This window comes from Thermobia domestica, chromosome 4, assembly GCF_964235325.1.
Source record: "Thermobia domestica chromosome 4, izTheDome1.hap1.1, whole genome shotgun sequence".
In the NCBI taxonomy this organism is placed as follows: Eukaryota; Metazoa; Arthropoda; class Insecta; order Zygentoma; family Lepismatidae; genus Thermobia; species Thermobia domestica.
Window position 1 is genome coordinate 40,060,357 of NC_137457.1, and position 19,700 is coordinate 40,080,056.

The following is a 19,700-nucleotide window of genomic DNA, read 5'->3' on the forward strand; positions in this document are numbered from 1 at the left end:
AGTTTCCTCGGGGTTCTCCCGTTTTCTCCCACTTTCTTCATTCCATCATTTCATTTATTTCTCATAATCACCGTCTCCTTTAGGCTTACCGGCATAATCGTGGGACGTAAAACTCAAAAATGTCATGTCATGTCGATGCGCAACCTAAGGACGCCCCATGCCGTGTAAATATATATGTATACAGCCACGCATTGATCAAGTATAACATTCTAGCTTATAAGTTTATTTGCTTTGGCTGTTCCGAGCTTATGATATAAGAAAAATACATTAGGAAGAAATGATAAAGAAATTAAGTCTACCTGATGGATAAAAATAAGAAATGATATAAAAAGCAATGAGTTTATCAGTACGGGACTGTGTACCTACTTTTGGGCCACTTTGTATATATATAAAAAAGGCTTTGAATATAGGCGTATCTGTCCAGTTGCGAAAGATCTGTTGCTCACAAGCTGTAGTAACTCAAGATACGACTGTTTGTGAAAATGGTTATATGCTTCATTTTAAGATACAACACAGTAACGTCATCACCACCGTCAAAACAACGCACATTAGAGATGTGTCGTTTTGGGAAATTGTAGAATTCAGTGTATGCAACCACATAGTAAAATAGTGTTGTAAAAAGAACAGTTTTTTTTTCTGTGAAGTTTTTTGTTTCAATAAAAACATCGTTCTTTTTCACATTTTCTTTCAAATGTCGGTTTTCTTTCTGGCAACTATTATTTATTGATTTATGTTACAGATTATTGCAATAATCAACAGAAGTTGAGTTGAAGCCTTCGTAACTTTCAAATCGTTTGTTTCTTTATACCTATACTTGCAAAATTGTGTGATTATTCCTTTCGGACCCAGGTCATTTTTGGCGTTTCCAACATTCTCAGTTTGTGACTTATTGCTCAAAAACCATTTATTCGTTTGATATGGTTAAGGCCTTGTTTCCTAGAAAATTGATGTTGCTATTGTTTGTGTATATCACATTGCATTGTTGCCAACGGGTGGGAAATTATTGAGGGAAATGTAGGGGTGAAAATTTACAAAACATCCCTAACCGAATTTCATTTTTTTTATCTAGCAACACTGCTGCCATATGGGTTTAAGACACCTAAAAAAATTCTTTGGTGTGCTGACAAGGTAAAGTCAAATCCTGAAGTTGCTGGCTTCCATTCAAAAAGATAAAGAAAAAAATCTCTGTCATCATACACATGAAATTTCGACACTTTTTACGCCTCAAAAGTAAAAACCAACAGATATGCCAAGGCTACAGCTTCTCTATTTATCCTATTTAAACTCCTTATGGTGTGTTCTGTAGGCCTAAAAGGAAGTGTTCGATTCCCGGTGGGGTCACTCGGTCGAAAAAGTGTAACACGCTTCTTCAGGCCACCCTGAATGAAATTTTCCTGGGTTTTCCTCATTCACACCAGGCAAATGCCGGGGTGGTACCTAACCTATAGGTCCCAGGCCGCCTCCTTCCCTCCCCAATCCTTTCTTCCTTCCCTTTCCCCGGATTGTGTGCTCGCCGAGGGACGTCATCCCTCAAATCGTGACGGGCTATATGGCCTTAGATGCCGAAAGCCCAGAAATCTAACTCCTAAATCCTAAATCCCCAAAAAGGAAGCTTTCAGGTAGTGGTACTTTTGTTTCAATGTAGCCAGCAAGAGCGAAATAATACAGGGGAAAAGAAAATTTTCCGAATTTTTCACCTAAAATTGGGAATTAATTGTTTTGGCTCAAAACACTGACATCAGACAGACTTAATATATCTGAAAATAAATCTTGGTATCACAAGGATATATCCTGCAAGTATCATGGTGATATCTAACAAAGTAAGTATGAAATTTTAAAAAAATCTCATTCTACCTCAAAAATCCACCATTTTCTTTCCATTTACAGAACATGGTTTATTACAAACCTAAACTGTACAGCCCCTAATTACTCTAGAGAAACTTTCTATGGTGCGCTGTGTAGGCTAAGAAGGAAGCTTTTAGATACTGGTACGTTTGTTCGAGTGTAGCCAACAAGAGGGAAATAATAGAAACAAAAAAGAGCATTTTTCCAAAATTTGCCCCTAAAATCTGGAATTAAAATTTTCTGTAGCTGGCAACACTGCTATCAGACACACACACAAACTATCTTAAAATTAGCTTTGGTATCCTTCTAATATATCCTACAAGTATTGTGACAATATCTAATAAAGTAAACATGTCAATAAAAAATATTTCATTCTACCTTTAAAAATTACAAGCTATTTTTCCAATTAAAGAACAAGGTCTATTGTAAACGTCAACTGTACTTCCCCTAATTATCCTATTGAAACTTTCTATAGTGAATTGTAAAGGGCAAAGAGGATACTTTCAGATAATGGTACGTTTGTTCCGATGTAGCCAAGAAGTGGGAAATTATAGAGACAAAACAGATAATTTTCCCAAAACTCCCCCCTAAAGTCAGGAATTAAAATTTTCTGTAGCTGACATCACTGCTACCAGACAGACTCAAACTATCTCAAATTAAACATTGGTACACCGCTAATATATCTTACAAGTATCATGGCGATATTTAAGGAACAAAGCTTCGAATTACCAAAAATATATTACGGTAAACAGAAAGGTAGGGAAAAACTAGAAAAATCAAGGGTAAGAACATAAATACATATTTCTCGTGCGCTTCCTAGTTACTCCATTTTAACTATCTGTACCCGCGCTTGTTCAGTAAGGACAAACGTTATACTGGCGTAAGTTGACTTGCACTCGGATGTATAGGTAGGGATATATAAAGAAAAATTTCGAATTTTTGCTCAAATTTAGGAAAATTTTAATTTCCCCTATTGGCAACACTGCGCGCAGGCCCATCCAATTGATGTCAACAATTATGTATCCATACGAGGTATCTATCAGGCAAGTCTTAAGGAACTCTCTCTTCAACGAAGGAAGCTACATAGGAAAAGAAGTAAAGGAAAGTCGAAATTTTTCGAATTTTTGACTGGGGTGGAATTTGAGAAGGAAATTCTTCACCCAGGAGAAAAAGAAATTATTATAAACTATGGTCCAACCATATCTGGTAAAAATAATGTCGCGATATCTTAATTAATGTCCACACAGGAACGGATTTATAAAAGTGACACACTAGTATGTGCCACTTTGTTCACCTGCGTCCGAAAGTGTTAAGAGTGTACATTTGATTACATTTTTTTTTACTACTAACTCATGTTGTTGTAGTAGTTATAGTCTCGACTAATAATAATAACGTTGTTGTAAACAAAAACTTTATAAGGAAAATTTTCTTCCCTTTTTACATCTTAGTTCCAATACTGTTGTGAAAAATGTAGGGTGTTTCAAAATTAATATCGAGGTTTTAGTCTTGGTAGTACTCATTACATGTCACGTACAATTATAAACAATACATCAAATAAAAGAACGCCTCAAACAGGTTTTGCTACAAATGTTCGATGTGAGCTTTATTCGTCACACGGCACACATCTAGATAGACGAGAAAGGTCCATAAATTTTCCGCCATATGGCACAAAACATGTTCAATTTACTGGAGTCTGGTTTCACCTGTACCATCTCCTGAGGATTAGTTGACAGCCAGATGCGACAGCCATTAGCTCTAAAGTGAAATGTCGATTTATCACTGAAGACGACACACTCATGAAAATATTCATTGTTATGCAGGAATAATTCATTTGCGAAATTTACGTGTAAACCGTAGTCTGTAGGGTTTAGAACTGTAGAAACTGCAAGCGATAGGGACGTAGTTGCAAGCGGTTCCTTAATATTCTTCACACATACGGTTGCACTGTAACTACAGATTCAGTCTTTTTTAAAACACATAAAGCTTTCTGTTCTCTAGCCTCCATCTTTGCTACTATTAACTCTTTCTAACGGCAGACAGAGGAAACAATGCATGTGCATGTGTGAATACAAAACTGTTTGAGTTGCTCTTTCAATTGATAATATATATAATTGTAAGTTAATTCTAATAAATACTACGAAGTTTCAAAGCCCTAATATTCATTTTGAAACACCCTGCATTGCTTCAAATTGTGTCATACTATATTCATGCCTTGTATGTACATATCAAGGCTGCAGAGCATTTGCCTCCCAGTGCAATGGTATCATTTGCGGCTTTCCCCTTTCTCCAGAAAGAACAAATTTTAAAACTCACGATTTTAAGTATGCTATTCCAGCATGAACAACGAACAGGAGGAAGAAAAATACACTCGCACTCAGGTAGGGTTAAATACTACAAATACAATTTCGTTGTGTCTGTTTTTTCTTTAAATAATAATCTATTATGTTTGTGAAGATAAAGCAAACACACCTAAAAATTTGGTAACCCCCTTTTTTATATAGAATTTAATATCGAGCTTCAGTCTGAACATATCAATTTGCAATTAAAATGCAAGTAGCTTTTTTATCTTTCTTTCTTGATTTTGCTTCTACATCTGTTATTTTTTTTTTTAAAAAAAAGACTTGTTTCCACCTTCAGTGATAAGGAACTTGTTTCTGACAAAGAAAAGACTAGCTATCATATCAGAACTGTGATAACTAACTAAATGGAAGAGGTGTTCGAGAATTGAGTTTTTGCATTTGACAACAATCAAGCAATTTGTGCTGGGATTTACTTAACCATTTGATTTAGCATTATCCATGTGACCTTAAACTAATGCGACCTAAACATAAATTTATGAATGTAGTATTCAAATAGAAGGTCAGCTTAGTATGTGTAACTACCATCATCATGAAGTCTGTTTCCAACAAGAAATATTTATTTTAAATAATATATTTATGACATATTTTGTCGAACCTTCCAAACTAGCCGCTCCATGCAAATGCACGTGTTGCACATATGGTAGAGCAGGCTCTGCATATCATATATATCTAGTCGACAAATTATATATATATATATATATATATATATATATATATATATATATATATATATATATATATATATATGATATTTAGAAAAATACTAGTACGCAAATTAGTATTTGTTTTTACCTTTAGACAAGTTATTTGAATTTTATACTGTTCGTGACATTATTTTCGTACTTACTAAAGACCTGCTTTCACGAAAAAACAAAATCGCATGTCTACTTTTATTTCTAAGTTGATATTGATGAAAACTGCTGAAACCCGAATTGTTAGTAGGTATGCTACTCATATAAATTGTAAAATATTTGTAGCATATCAGTATCTAGTGTTTAATATATGTTGCATTTTATGGCAATTACACCTACATAAATACATTCCATACTTAAATAGACGTCAGGTGCATTACAAATGACTATTTAGAAAAACCGAAATTTAGAAAAAAAAAACGAAAGGCAATGTTTGTTTTAAAAAACGTACATTTCTAAAAAAATACGAACGCTTCTTTTTCTATTTACAACACTATAGTAAAATATCTCAATTTTCGATTTTTTTGAGATACGACATTTTGTGGGGTCCACTTAGTTGTAGTGCGACATCTTCAAATTCGAATTTTAAGTAGCTCAGAATTTTGTCCAATTTTTGTCCATTTTTTCCACCCAAGAAAAAAATTGTACCATTAAATAAACGAGGGAGGGCCATTTCAAAATTTGGGGCAATTCGATCACCTGTAGTGCGACAACTTCAAATTCGAATTTTAAGTAACTCAGAACTTTGTCCAATTTTTGTCCATTTTTGTCCAACCAAGAAAAAAATTTGTACCATTAAAATAAACGAGGGAGGGCCATTTCAAAATTTGGCCGAACCATTTAGCTGTAGTGCGACATCTTCAAATTCGAATTTTAAGTAGCTCAGAATTTTGTCCAATTTTTGTCCATTTTTGTCCACCCAAGAAAAATTTTGTTCCATTAAAATAAACGAGGGAGGGCCATTTCAAAAATTGGCCGAAACATTTAGCTGTACTGCGATATCTACAAATTCGAATTTTAAGAAGCTCAGAATTTTGTCCAATTTTGTCCATTTTTGTCCACCCCAAAAAAGTTGCACCATTAATATAAACGAGGGAGGGCCATTTCAAAATTTGGGGCAATTCGATCACCTGTAGTGCGACATCTTCAAATTCGAATTTTAAGTAGCTTAGAATTTTGTCCAATTTTTGTCCATTTCTGTTCACCCAAGAAAAATTTTGTTCCATTAAAATAAACGAGGGAGGGATATTTCAAAATTTGGGGCAATTCGATCACCTGTAGTGCGACATCTTCAAATTCGAATTTTAAGTAGCTTAGAATTTTGTCAAATTTTTGTCCATTTTTGTCCACCCAAGAAGAATGTTGTTCCATTAAAATAAACGAGGGACGGCCATTACAAAATTTGGGGCACTTCGATCACCTGTAGTGCGACATCTTCGAATTCTAATTTTAACTAGCTTTGAATTTTGTCCAATTTTTGTCCATTTTTGTCCACCCAAGAAAAATTTTGTACCATTAGTAAAAACGAGGGAGGGCCATTTCAAATTTCTGGAGCACTTGAGCAACTCGTTTCGAAGAATTAACAAAATCAGTGTCTTCTACGAGTTTTGCACCTGCAGATAATGTCGATATTTCATTTTGTACCCTCACAGTTAATGAGAAATTCCGAACTCAAAATGCCGAATTACCATTAACTTGGAACGCCACTATTTCGTACTGAAGAATTAAGAACACCAGCGCATTCCACGAGATTTGCACCCTCCGAAGATGTTTATATTTCATTTTGAACCCTCCCAGTAAATGAGAAAATTAAAATTCAAAATGCCGAATTACCATTAACTTGGAAAGCCACCAATTTGTATTGAAGAATAAAGAACAGCAATGTCTTCTACGAGTTTTGCACCCGCAGAAAATGTCGATATGTAGTTTTGTATCTGACAATTAATGAGAAATTCCGAATTAAAAATGCCGAATTACAATTAACTTGGAATGCCACCAATTCGTATTAATGAATTAAGAAAACAGCGTCCTCTTATTTTTTCACCCTCAGAAAATGTCGATATTTCGTTTTGTACCCCGATAATTAATGAGAAATTCCGTATTCAAAATGCGGAATTACCATTATTTTGGAACGCCATTAATTTGTACTGAAGAATTAAAAACACCAGCGTCTTCTACAAGTTTTGCACCATTAGAAAATGTCGATAATTTATCGTGTACTCTCACAGTTAATGAGAAATTCAAAATTTAAAATACCGAATTACCATTAACTTGGAACGCCACCAACTCGTTTTGAAGAATTAAGAGCACCAGCTTATTCTACGAGTTTTGCACATGGAAATAACTTCGAGAAAACAATTGGGTGTAAAAGTGAAGGGGAACGCAAGTGGCTGCCGTCACCCAGCTTCCAAAACTATCTATGGCGTTAAAAGTTAATGGCAATATCTATGGCATTCTCTACTTCCTAAAAAAAATACAATTGACAAAGATAGGCACACGGAACAGCGAGTCCTCATGTGTCGTCTTCCTTTTCAGATCCACTTTCACCTATGCTAATAATAAAATAATGTACTTTATCAGTATACTTAGTCATCTTTTAACGTAATTAATTGAATTATCTTGTAACATAATATTTACATATTAGTACAGTAACATAATATTTACGTATTCATTACTAAACTAACCTTTTACTAAAATATGTTGTTTTACTGTAGACAAAATGTGATTTGTGACATGTTGAATTTGAATTCTTCGTTAACTGACAAGACACAAAACGAAATATCATCATTTTCTGATGGAGCAGGACTCACAGAAAACGCTTATCTTATTTCTTCAAAATGAGTTAGTGCTGTTTCAAGGTAATGAAAATTATGCACTTTAAATTGAAAATTTCTCATTAACTGTAAAGGTACAAAATGAAATATCGACAGTTTCAGGGAATATAAAACTCGTAGAAGACGTAGAAGTGTTCTTAGTTCTTCAATACGAATTGGTGGCAACCCAAATTAATGATTATTCGGCATTTTGAACTTTAAATTTCTCATTATCCACATTTTCTGAAAATGCTGAAACGGCAGAAGACTCTAATGTTGTTATTTCTTCGAAATGTGTTGTTGGCTTTCCAGGTTAATGTTATTTCGACATTTTGAGTTTGGAATTTCTCATTAACTGTGAGGTTACAAAATGAAATATCGACTTTTTGTGTGCGTGTAGAACTTGTAGAAAACGCTGGTATTCTTGGTTCTTCAATACGAATTGGTGGCGTTCCAATCTAATGGAAATTCGGCATTTGAATTAGGAATTCTCATTAACAGCGAGGGTACATAATGTAATATCGACATTTTCTGAGGGTGGAAAACTCGTAGAAGACGCTGGTGTCCTTAATTTCCTCAGTACAAAATAGTGGCGTTGCAAGTTAATAGTAAATCGGCATTTGGAATTAGGAATTTATCATTAGCAGTGTGGGTACAAAATGAAATAGCGACATTTTCTGAGGGTGCAAAACTCGTAGAAGACGCTGGTGTTCTTAATTCTTCAGTATAAAATAGTGGCGTTCCAAGTTAATGGTAATTCGGAATTTGTCTTTAACGGCGAGGGTACAAAATGAAATATCGACATTTTCGGAGAGTGCAAAACTAGTAGAAGACGCTGGTGGTGTTCCAAGCTAATGGTAATTCCGCATTTTTAATTAGGAATTTCTCATTAACGCAGAGGGTACAAAATAAAATATCTACATTTTCTGAAGGTGCAAAACTCGTAGAGGACGCTGATGTTCTTAATTCTTTAATACGAATTGGTGGCATTCCAAGTTAATGGTAATTCGGCATTTTGAATTGAGAATTTAAAGATGGTAACATTACAGATGATCTAATTGGCCAAATTTGAAATGACTCTTCCATGTTTATTTGAATTTTACAAAAGTTTTGTTGATAGTAAAAATTCACTAAGTTCTGAGCTACATAACATTCGAATATGATAGTGTTGTCAACGGCTCGAGCGGCTCGGCTCACGGCTAAGTCACTACAGAGCCGAACCGAGAATTAAGCCGAGCCAACAGATCTCAAAACCGAGCCGGTCCGAGCCGATGAGCTGAGCCTAGCCGAGAAGAAGGGAGATGATGGCTCACCTGAGCCGAGTCGAACTGAGCTGGTGGCTCGTCGCAACTGAGCCGGTTCGAGCTGATAACTCAATTCCGCCGAATCAAACCGAGCCCATGGCTCACGTGAGCCGAAACGACCCAAGCCGTGGCTAACCTGAGTCGAGCCGATGGGTCGCCTGAGCTGAGCCGATGGCTTATCGCAACCGAGATGGCTCCTGCCGAGCCGAACAGGTTGACATCACTATGAAAATGTCACACTACAGGTGTTCGAATAGGCCAAACTTTGATATGACCCCTTGATGTTTACCTAAATTGTAGAAAATCTTTTACTGGTGATAGAAGAAAGTACAAAATTTAGACAAAATTGTAAGCTTGTTAAAAGCTTTAATTTAAAGATGTTGCACTACAAATAATCCATGTGGCTAAATTTTAAAATGTCCCTAATTCGTTCTTTTAAATATTATAAAATTATTTTTGGTTCTACAACAACGTACACGCATCGGACAAAATTATGAGTTAATTAAAATTAGGATTTAAAAATTGTCGCACTACAGGACATCGAATTGGCCAAATCTTGAAATGACCCTCCGTTGTTTATTTGAATGGTACATAGTTCTTTGTGGTAAAAGAAATGTACTCAGTTCTCGCTTGTCAGTTATTCAAAATTCGAATAAAAAGATATCGAACTGGCCACTATTTGTTATTTCCCTCCATTGTTAAATTGAATGGTACAAAATTATTTTGTGGTGTTACAAAAATGAACCAAAGCTAGACTAAATTTTGAATAATTAAAATTAGAATTTGAACTTTATCACTACAAGTGATGTAAGTAGAAAAATTTTGAAACGGCACTAGAGACATAAATTGGACAAAATTCTAAGTTAGTTAAAATTCGAATTCGAAGATATCGCACTACAGGTGATCGAAGTGTCCCAAGTTTTGAAATGGCCCTCCGTCGTTTATTTTAATGGTACAAATTGTTTTCTTGGGTGGACAAAAATTAACAAAAATTAGACACAATTCTGAGCTACTTAAAATTCGAATTTGAATATGTCGAACTACAGGTGATTGAAGTGACCCAAATTTTGAAATGGCCCTCCCTCGTTTAATTAATTGGTACAAAAGTTTTTCTTGGGTGGACAAAAATGGTAAAAAATTGGATAAAATTCTGACCTACTTAAAATTCGAATTTGAAGATGTCACACTACAGCTAAATGGTTAGGCCAAATTTGAAATGGGCTTTCTCCTTTATTTTAATGGTAAAAATTTCTTTCTTCGGTGGACAAAAATGGACAAAAATTGGACAATATTCTGAGCTACTTAAAATTCGAATTTTAAGTTGTCGTACTACAGGTGATCGAAGTGCCCCAAATTTTGAAATGTCCCTCCATCGTTTATTTTAATGGAACAAAATTTTTCTTGGGTGGACAAAAATGGACAAAAATTGGACAAAATTCTAAGCTACTTAAAATTCGAATTTGAAGATGTCGCACTACAGGTGATCTAATTGCCCCAAATTTTGAAATGGCCCTCCCTCGTTTATATTAATGGTGCAACTTTTTTGGGGTGGACAAAAATGGACAAAATTGGACAAAATTCTGAGCTACTTAAAATTCGTATTTGAAGATGTCGCAATACAGATAAATGGATCGGCCAAATTTCGAAATGGCCCTCCATCGTTTATTTTAATGGTACAAAATTTTTTCTTGGGTGAACAAAAATGAACAAAATTTTGAGCTACTTATAATTCGAATTTGAAGATGTCGCACTACAGGTGATCGAAGTGCCCCAAATTTTGAAATGGCCCTCCCTCGTTTATTTTAATGGTACAGCATTTTTTCTTGGGTTGACGAAAATGGACAAAATTCTGAGCTACTTAAAATTCGAATTTGAAGATATGGCACTACAGGTGATCTAAATGCCCCAAATTTTGAAATGGCCCTCCCTCGTTTATTTTAATGGTAATTTTTTTTCTAGGGTGGCCGAAAATGGAGAAGAATTGGACAAAATTCTGAGCTACTTAAAATTCGAATTTGAAGATGTCGCACTACAGGTGATCCAAGTGCCCCAAATTTTGAAATGGTTCTCCCTCGTTTATTTTAATGGTACAATTTGTTTTCCTTGGGTGAACAAGAATGGACAAAAATTGGACCAAATTCTAAGCTAGTTAAAATTCGAATCGCTCGGATGAAGTGGCCAGATGCTCTCCGGATCTCGTTCCAGTTGAGCATGTCTGTGATATGCTTGGCAGACGAATTACCGCTAGGCCAGTAAATCCAACAACCAGTCCAGAGCTGGAAGTCGCTCTTCTGGATGAATGGCACAACTTCCCCCAAGAACTCATCGATAATCGGGTTGAATCCATGCCACGCAGGTGCGAGGCTCTGTTGGCTATTCGAAATGATCATTTGACATATTAAGGAACAATCAGTGTTGTTTCCTTGCATGTTTCTGAGCAGTTCGAGAGGTGCACACATAACCGTCTTGTGTCATGAGCCATGTGAACGAAGTTTTCCGTGTCTCAATACCAATATGTGCCCCATTTTCCTAGTGTATCTTAAAGCATTCCTTCTTGTATGATAATATGAGTCAAACACAAGCTTATTCATAAGGTCTTGTGTGATATTTCAGCTGAACCCCTAATTTTGTGAGCATTATATACAGTATACATATATACAAGGGCGGATCCAAGGGGGGCTACGGGGCTAAAGCCCTGCCCTTGACGCGCAGGTTTACACTGGATAAAATGGGCTTCAATTCTGTTTTACATTGGATAAACGGCAAATTATGGTTTAGCCCCTCCCTTGATCATATTCTAAATCCGCCACTGTATATATATTGTAATTTCTGTATGTAATGAATAACCACTGTATCGACAGAAGAACATACCGCACAGTATATGTGAGCCTAAATAGCATTTTCTTGGTCATTTTCGAAAATCCGAACAATTTGAAAATCCGAATACATGTGGTCCCAATTAGTTCGGATTTTCCACTTCCCACTCTATATGTTGCAGACATGTAACAGCAAGTAAGATCACTAGCATCAGGCCAACAAATAGTTTTTAAACTACATTTTCCTGTTTTTGCCAATATTTCTAAACAAATGTTTCTTTTATATTATGGTTTCAAAATTTTTCGGAATTTTACATAAAACAATGAAGATATCTCTATGAAATATATGTTTAATTTAACATATTAACTAAAATGATTGTGTGATTAACAAAAATGATGATTCTGATAATACTCAAATTTTCCGTGTTTTCCCCAGCCCGGGAAAACAGTAAAAAAACTGTTTTTTTAACCCAAAATTTCCGTTTTTATCACAGGCTTTCACAACACTAGTCTGAACACAGTTGCACCGAACACTCCTAATGGCGAATGTTAACACCACGACATCGGCAACTATAACTGAAATGAACACGTGACCATCGCCAATAGACCTTGGCACAATGGCAGAGCGTTGCATTGTCGAGAGGTTGAAATATTGTACTTTTGTTGTTCGTTTTCCTCATTCAACGTTTGATAAAATACTCGAAGAAATACTCCAGTTTCTTTGGGAAGCAGCCTTGCGTCGCCACTGCACTATATCCGATTGTACACTAGTGGGATCTACGACTAAAAATAATTGGCATTCTCTTCTACCCGACTTTAATCCGATGTTCTGTTCTTGAATCATGGCTGTTTTTACTTTCTTTCTGACAAATTTTCGTGTGATCAAGGCACCGAAAGGAGGCATTTTCTCACTCAGAACGGTGTATACTTTTCGTTTTACATCCGTATCAAGAGTCACCTCCTGAAGTTCGATATGTTAATTAAGTTACTCCTGTATATATACGGGCGCCATTTTATGTATTAAAACTAAGGTTTGTTTAATAACGTTAATAGCTAAACTGTGAAAATTTCTTTTCAAGGGAAACAATTTTAGTTCTTGTAATAACTTTTTGTCAAACAAACTGAAGCTAAATATATACTAATAAATCAATATAGCTATATTTTAGTAACACAATAGGCACTGATTATTCCAGTACTACTATAAAACATAGGAAAATTCACAGAAAAGGGGCGGCTTGCGTAAAGGATGCACTGTACCTTTAACGGGTTCTTTACCAAGAGTACACTGTGTATTCATTGTACACAACTGTGCCATACAGATAAATTAAGTCGTTTCTCTTTAATGTGGTTTCGCAAGGGCGCCTCATGCAAAGGGTGCACTGTTGCCTTCACGGCTTCTTTACCAACAGTAACATTATGTATTCATTGTACAGAACTGTTCCATACAATAGGCACTGATTATTCCAGTACTACTATAAAACATACAGGAAAATTCACAGAACAGGGGCGGCTTGCGTAAAGGATGCACTGTACCTTTAACGGGTTCTTTACCAAGAGTACACTGTGTATTCATTGTACACAACTGTGCCATACAGATAAATTAAGTCGTTTCTCTTTAATGTGGTTTCGCAAGGGCGCCTCATGCAAAGGGTGCACTGTTGCCTTCACGGCTTCTTTACCAACAGTAACATTATGTATTCATTGTACAGAACTGTTCCATACAGAAGAATAAATAAAACCGTTTATCTTTGCGTGTTTTCGCAAGGTCGCCTTGAGTAAAGATTGCACTACTTATCATGGGTTAATTATCAATAACAACTGTAAGAATTTATTATATAAAATGTACCTTTATATATAACGCGATGTCTCGGAGGGCGCAACGGGACATTTCCCGGTGTCCCAGTGGGCCACCACAGGCCTGATCCCACTAAAAACATCTAGGAAAGAACTTACACCTTTACGTTGAGAGCATTCGTTCAAGCAGCTCGTTGATACCAGATGGTTATTTTGTACGTTAAACAATCTCTGGGTGGATGGAAGGCACCACTGTGATTAGAAATGTAACATTAGTGAACAAATGTAAACTTACAGAAAAATCAACTAACTAGGTAAAATTTACAAAATATTATCTAGAGAAGTCATTTCCTGGTTTTACATTTGTTGATCCTTTCACTTCTGGTCTTAATTATTTATTACACAATAATCTAGAATTTGGGGGCCCACGGTGGCTAACTGGTAGAGCGTTCACCTCTGGTGCTAGGGGTCCCGGGTTCGATCCCAGCCCCCACCAAGTGAACTTTGTGGTGGACAAACACCGTGTGCGTGAGTTTTCTCGGGGTTTTCCCATTTTCTCACACTTTCTTCATTCCACCATTTCATTCATTACTCATCCTCACCGTCTCTTTTAGCCTAACCGGCATAACCGTGGGACATAAAATTCAAAGATTTCATTTCATTTCAATAATCTAGAATTTGATTGTTTTCGTTCACAAGTAAACTACACTATGTAGCAAATACCTCTATAAACATGTCTGGAGAGCATAATAATAGCAGGTTTGACGGTTTTTTTGCCACTATTGTTACATACCGGTTCCAGTTGCGGAACAAGGTCAAGTAATCTATGTCATATATACAGGGTCTTCCAAAAGTCCTGAAAAAAGTAAAAAGATGTAATTTTATAACCTAGTGGACTTGTAAGAAAGTATCAAATTTTGTTTCCAAGCAGTTTTCAACGCCAAACCTTCAGCTGAGCACAACTTACGTTCAAACATTGCTGAAGTCTTTTCGGGAATCCAAGAATGGCATTTCACAAAACTCACTTCTTAGGTCACAGTGTTCTTCCGTAAATTCCTGTACAAGTTTCAATTTGTAACGCTTTGCCTTTATTTTCTTACGAACTATATTGTGTAGCGTTGTCTGTCGCAGCTCCAAGGATCTGCGTTTCAACGATTTCTTTAGATTTCCCAACACGCTTTCCTGTACGTACAGAATCACATCAACACTAGTTGATGTCCTTCCGCCGCGAGGCAAGTCCAAGATACTTCCGGTAGCTAGGAATCTATCGTACCATCTCTTGGTACTTCAACATGCAGGTGGTTGTTTCATATATTTTTGTCTGAATTTTCTTCTCACCAAAACACAAGATTTTAACTCGCAAAACCACGCCACACTTCGCTTTCTCTTGAATAGACATCACCTTTGCCACGTGCTTTGCGGTTATGACGTCAACGTTTTTATCCTCTCATTGTTGCCAACAAATATTTTAACATTTCCACTAAACATTACAAACAAAATACAAAATTGTAAGTAGTGCTTTCAAAGTGTCTGAAGAATCCCGATATCTTCTTCATCATGACGATGTGAGGTGCGAATCCGCCGTGTTCAAAGGGAACAGCTCCTTGACATCTGTACTGCGGGACGGAAACAAACTGAGTGCGGCTTAATTATTATCTGGGGAACACTCAGGTGAGTATCCACGTGTCTAGTGAAGCTCGAGCAAGGCACCATGACGACCGAGGTGTCGCACGCTGTTTGCAGACTACGTACACCCCTTCATGACGGCCATGTTTACCATCGGTAGTGGCATTTTTCAACAAGATAATGCACCTTGTGACAAGGCCAGGAGTGTGATGGAGTGGTTCGAGGAACACAGGAGCGAGTTCCAAGTGATGTGCTGGCCCCCAAACTATCCGGATCTGAACCCAATCGATCACATCTGGAATGTGATTGAACGTGACGTGAGGTTGCATCACCCCCTCCCCGGAATTTACTGGAATTAGATGACCTGTGTGTGCGTATGTGGTGCCAACTCTCTCCAGCGACCCACCGAGGAACATTACGACCATGCCAAGACGCGTTGCCGTTGTTATTCGTGCCAAAAGGTGGACATACTAACAATTAGGTAGGTAGTCATAACGGTCTGGCTGATGTGTGTGTGTATATATTAACTCGTATATTTTGTCTCGACTCGAATTTCAAGACTCTCGACTCGAATTCGAGTCGAGTCGAGACAAAGACTGTCAAGTCGAGACAGCACCATATTTTCGAGTCGAGACAACATTTTCTCGAGACGAGTCGAGACAGGCTTAAATCTCGACTGGACTCGACTCGTGCGCATACCTACACAGGAAAATTTTAAACTGTTTCTAAAACTGCATATATGTACATACAGAAAAACGAAAGGTGTCTGAAGGCCAATTGGTAAATCAAATAGGGGAAATAGCTTTTACGAATATTCTCGCAAACAAAATGTTGCTTCCTTTCGGTATCATCATCAGCATCATATTATCATCATAATATTTTAATCCTTTACGTAACTCCTACCTCCAGGACGTAGCATAATAATAATAATAATAATAATAATAATAATAATAATAATAATAATAATAATAATAATAATAATAACCATTGCCCAAAAACGAAACTTTTCAGGAAGATGAAAAGAAAGCTTTTCTTTTTACACACTAGGAGAAATTGTGCACATGAGCTTCCTTAAGTATGTTCTAGAAAGTCTGAGTCACATGAATAAAGATATTTGAAGAATTTCTTAGTTTGTACTATGGGAAAGTTTTCTTTTTACCCCCTCCTCCCCTGATTTTGAGGTAGGTTTCTTATAAATTGCCTATTGGAGATACTCTCATGTCGGCACTTCCGGAAACCTTCTATATATTTTACCGATCATGACTCCCTGACACTAAAACCACCCTTAGTTCCAATATATATATATATATATATATATATATATATATATATATAACGTTTATTGTAAATGTTCTAGCTGCCGTAAGTTTTCACGGATTGAAACCAAACTTGGCACAAAAATTGATCGTATTAATATGTTCGTTAGCCACAATGATGGGATGAAACATTTCAAAACGGTGGCCATTTGAACTTTCGAAAAATTCATAATTTTTACAATTATGAACCGATCCGCACCATATTTGAACAAAATGTCGAGGTTAACAATATACTAGATATGTGTGAAAATCAGAACCATTAGAAAATTTCAAAGTGGCGGCCGTTCAAAGAAGCAAAATAAAAAAAGAAAAAGCGATCTTCCCGTGAACGAGGATCGAACTAGTGACCCTTGCATTACTCAACCTATTTCTTAGACCACTTTTTTTTAACATTCACGCCGACATTTCTTACACACTCATACCACATATACTGATTTGTGATTACCGAATTACTGATTTCCGCTTAATACATTCCACAAGAACAACCACGACACTAGCCCGGCACAGGGCGCGTGGTGAGGCAATCCCTCACTCCTTGCTTTCCCCATGTACTACTGCGCAATGGTTATGCGCACGTGTATATCCTTCTATGTATTCCAAGTTCACTATTTTTAGCTTCAATCTGCAACTACAGCTTGTTGATGAAGAATCGTTGTTTTTGTTAGCAGTGCATTGTTAGAAGCTTTGCAATTCAGTGAGATTTTATCTCACCTTGCGCCCTGTTACGTTACTATTTCTGGCAGTGTTGAATACTACAAATACATTGACTGTAGGTAAATATATTAAACTATGGATGACAAAACTGCACAAAAAGTGTTACAATGGATGGATGAGGTGGAAAGGGAGATGAATATAAGGGAAGACGCAGATGAAAGTGCAAGTGAAATAATGGACAGTTGGAGTGACAATGAAGGAGATAACGTTGAGCGAGTTGAACAAAATAATGAAAGTAAGTTTTCGGGAACAGAAACAGAACCCGATGTTGTAAATTCTGACCACGTAGTGAGAGATAGACCTATATATACACCGAAAGATGGAGTTACAACGTGGAATGTTCACTCCAGAAACACGACACATAAAACTAGGCATATAAATCTCGTGAGACATTTACCAAGTGTCAGAGGACAAGCACGTAATGTAAAATCGCCAATGGAAGAATTGCATTTATTTTCCCCTGAAGACACTATAAAACAAATTGTGGAATATACGAATCTAAAATTAGTAGAAATTCGTATAGGAATAACACGTGAAAGAGATATTCGTAACACTGATTATGAAGAAATGTTAGCTCTATTAGGTTTGCTGTATTTATCGTGTATGATGAAGAGTTCTCGTTTAAATCTGGAGGACTTATGGGCAACTGGCGGAACAGCTCCAGAATTGTTTCGTTTGGTCATGTCTCAGAAACGGTTTAGTATGCAAGGAGCACGCACCAGCTGTCCTCTGTTGCTGGTGCCGAGGGCGTGAACAACATGAAGACAGTGAGTGATAACTGCCACATTCCGAATGGATTTTGCTCGGTTTGAATAAACTGTTTACCATTTTGTTCATTTGTTTGTTTCTTGTGATTTTGTAGCTTTACTGCATTATACAGTGTTGGAAAGTTATTGATTTTTTTAATTGTGTACTGATATCAATAAACAATGTAAAATACCCTGCATATATGACTAAAATATTCTAAAGTTGTAAATGTACAACAAAATTCACAATTAAATCTTAAACTGTGTTAATAAGAAAGATTTTTCCATTACTTTCATAGGTGAGAGAAAATCTCACCACGCGCCCACTTGCGTTCCTAGTAACCACGCCCCCGGTGCCGGGCTAGGCAACATCCAAGCCAAGACGAGAATCGAACCCACTAGCCCCACAGCCAGGGGGACAGCAACCGAACGCGTCTAACCACACGACCACCGACGTTTCTCCACTCGGGAAACTGTGACGCGAGGAAAGAAGATTTTTTCTGAGTATTTGTGTATTTCAATCAATCAAGGTAAGTCCGTGCAATAGGTCGCGAATCAATAAAATACATGCTAGTAAGAAATCTACCTATCCTTTCCGGCCTTGTGCCTAAAACTGTTTTTTTTTTTTTTTTTTTGAATAGGGCAGTTTTTGAAAAAAAAGATTGACATTATAAGCCAGTAAATTTGCAAAGGAAAAAATTAAGTTTCCAACATTTAAATTCTCCCCCAAAAAACCTTCTTTATTTTTTAAAAAATAATAATAAAGCAATATATAATCTGTTGTCTGACCTTGGGCAGACATGTATTCTAGTCGGTAATACATTCCCGGTGAGAGTAAAAGGAACTTCTCAACTGAGGCTCTACGTCCTAAGGGTTTTCGTCTGCATGATTCTGGTTTCTTATACCGAAAGCTTGCTCCAATATAATCGTGTGTATATTCGTAAGTACTCTTTTCCTATATACAAACATTTGAACAGAGAGCTTAAATGTAATGCAGCGTGAACAAGAACTCTAAGCTTAGAGCCAAACGGTGAATAAAATTGGACAAATGTTACTAGTTTTAAAAATACTAGGCCAGTAACTAATTTTACTGCTCTAAGCTATGCATGTTTTACAGCCTAAAGAGTTAGAAAATATACTGCTTAAGTATACCTGACGTCTTCTTTCCCTTCCTCCGTTCCTGTCCACCGCACCTTTTAACCACCTTCGGGTAATGTGTATAATTCGGTGTGTTGTGACATTATATACTGGGAAGTTTGCGGCGACAACATCTGGAAAATGCAGACAATTTGATTTAGAAGTACAAAGTGGAGCAAAAATGGCGCACTGTAAAATATTAGTATTGACTAACTAACAGTAAAAGATGATCACTTTTAGTATTCATTTTTATTTTCGTTATCTTTCCAGTGAGCTTTCAGACAAAATAACACCAGAAATGCAATTGGTTAAAAGTGGTCCAAAGAACTTACCGATGACTATCAAGGAGAGATTTAATATAGGTACAATAGGTAGATGAAGCACATTTCAAAGCTCTTTTAATGCTTTTACCCATGCTGTACATCTTGAACTCGAGAAACCAATTACTATTTTTCTCCTCGAAAATGTCCCTGAAAGGGAACTAAAGCTAAATAAAATCTCGAAAATACTGCAGGATATTTTCATCAATGCTCACAA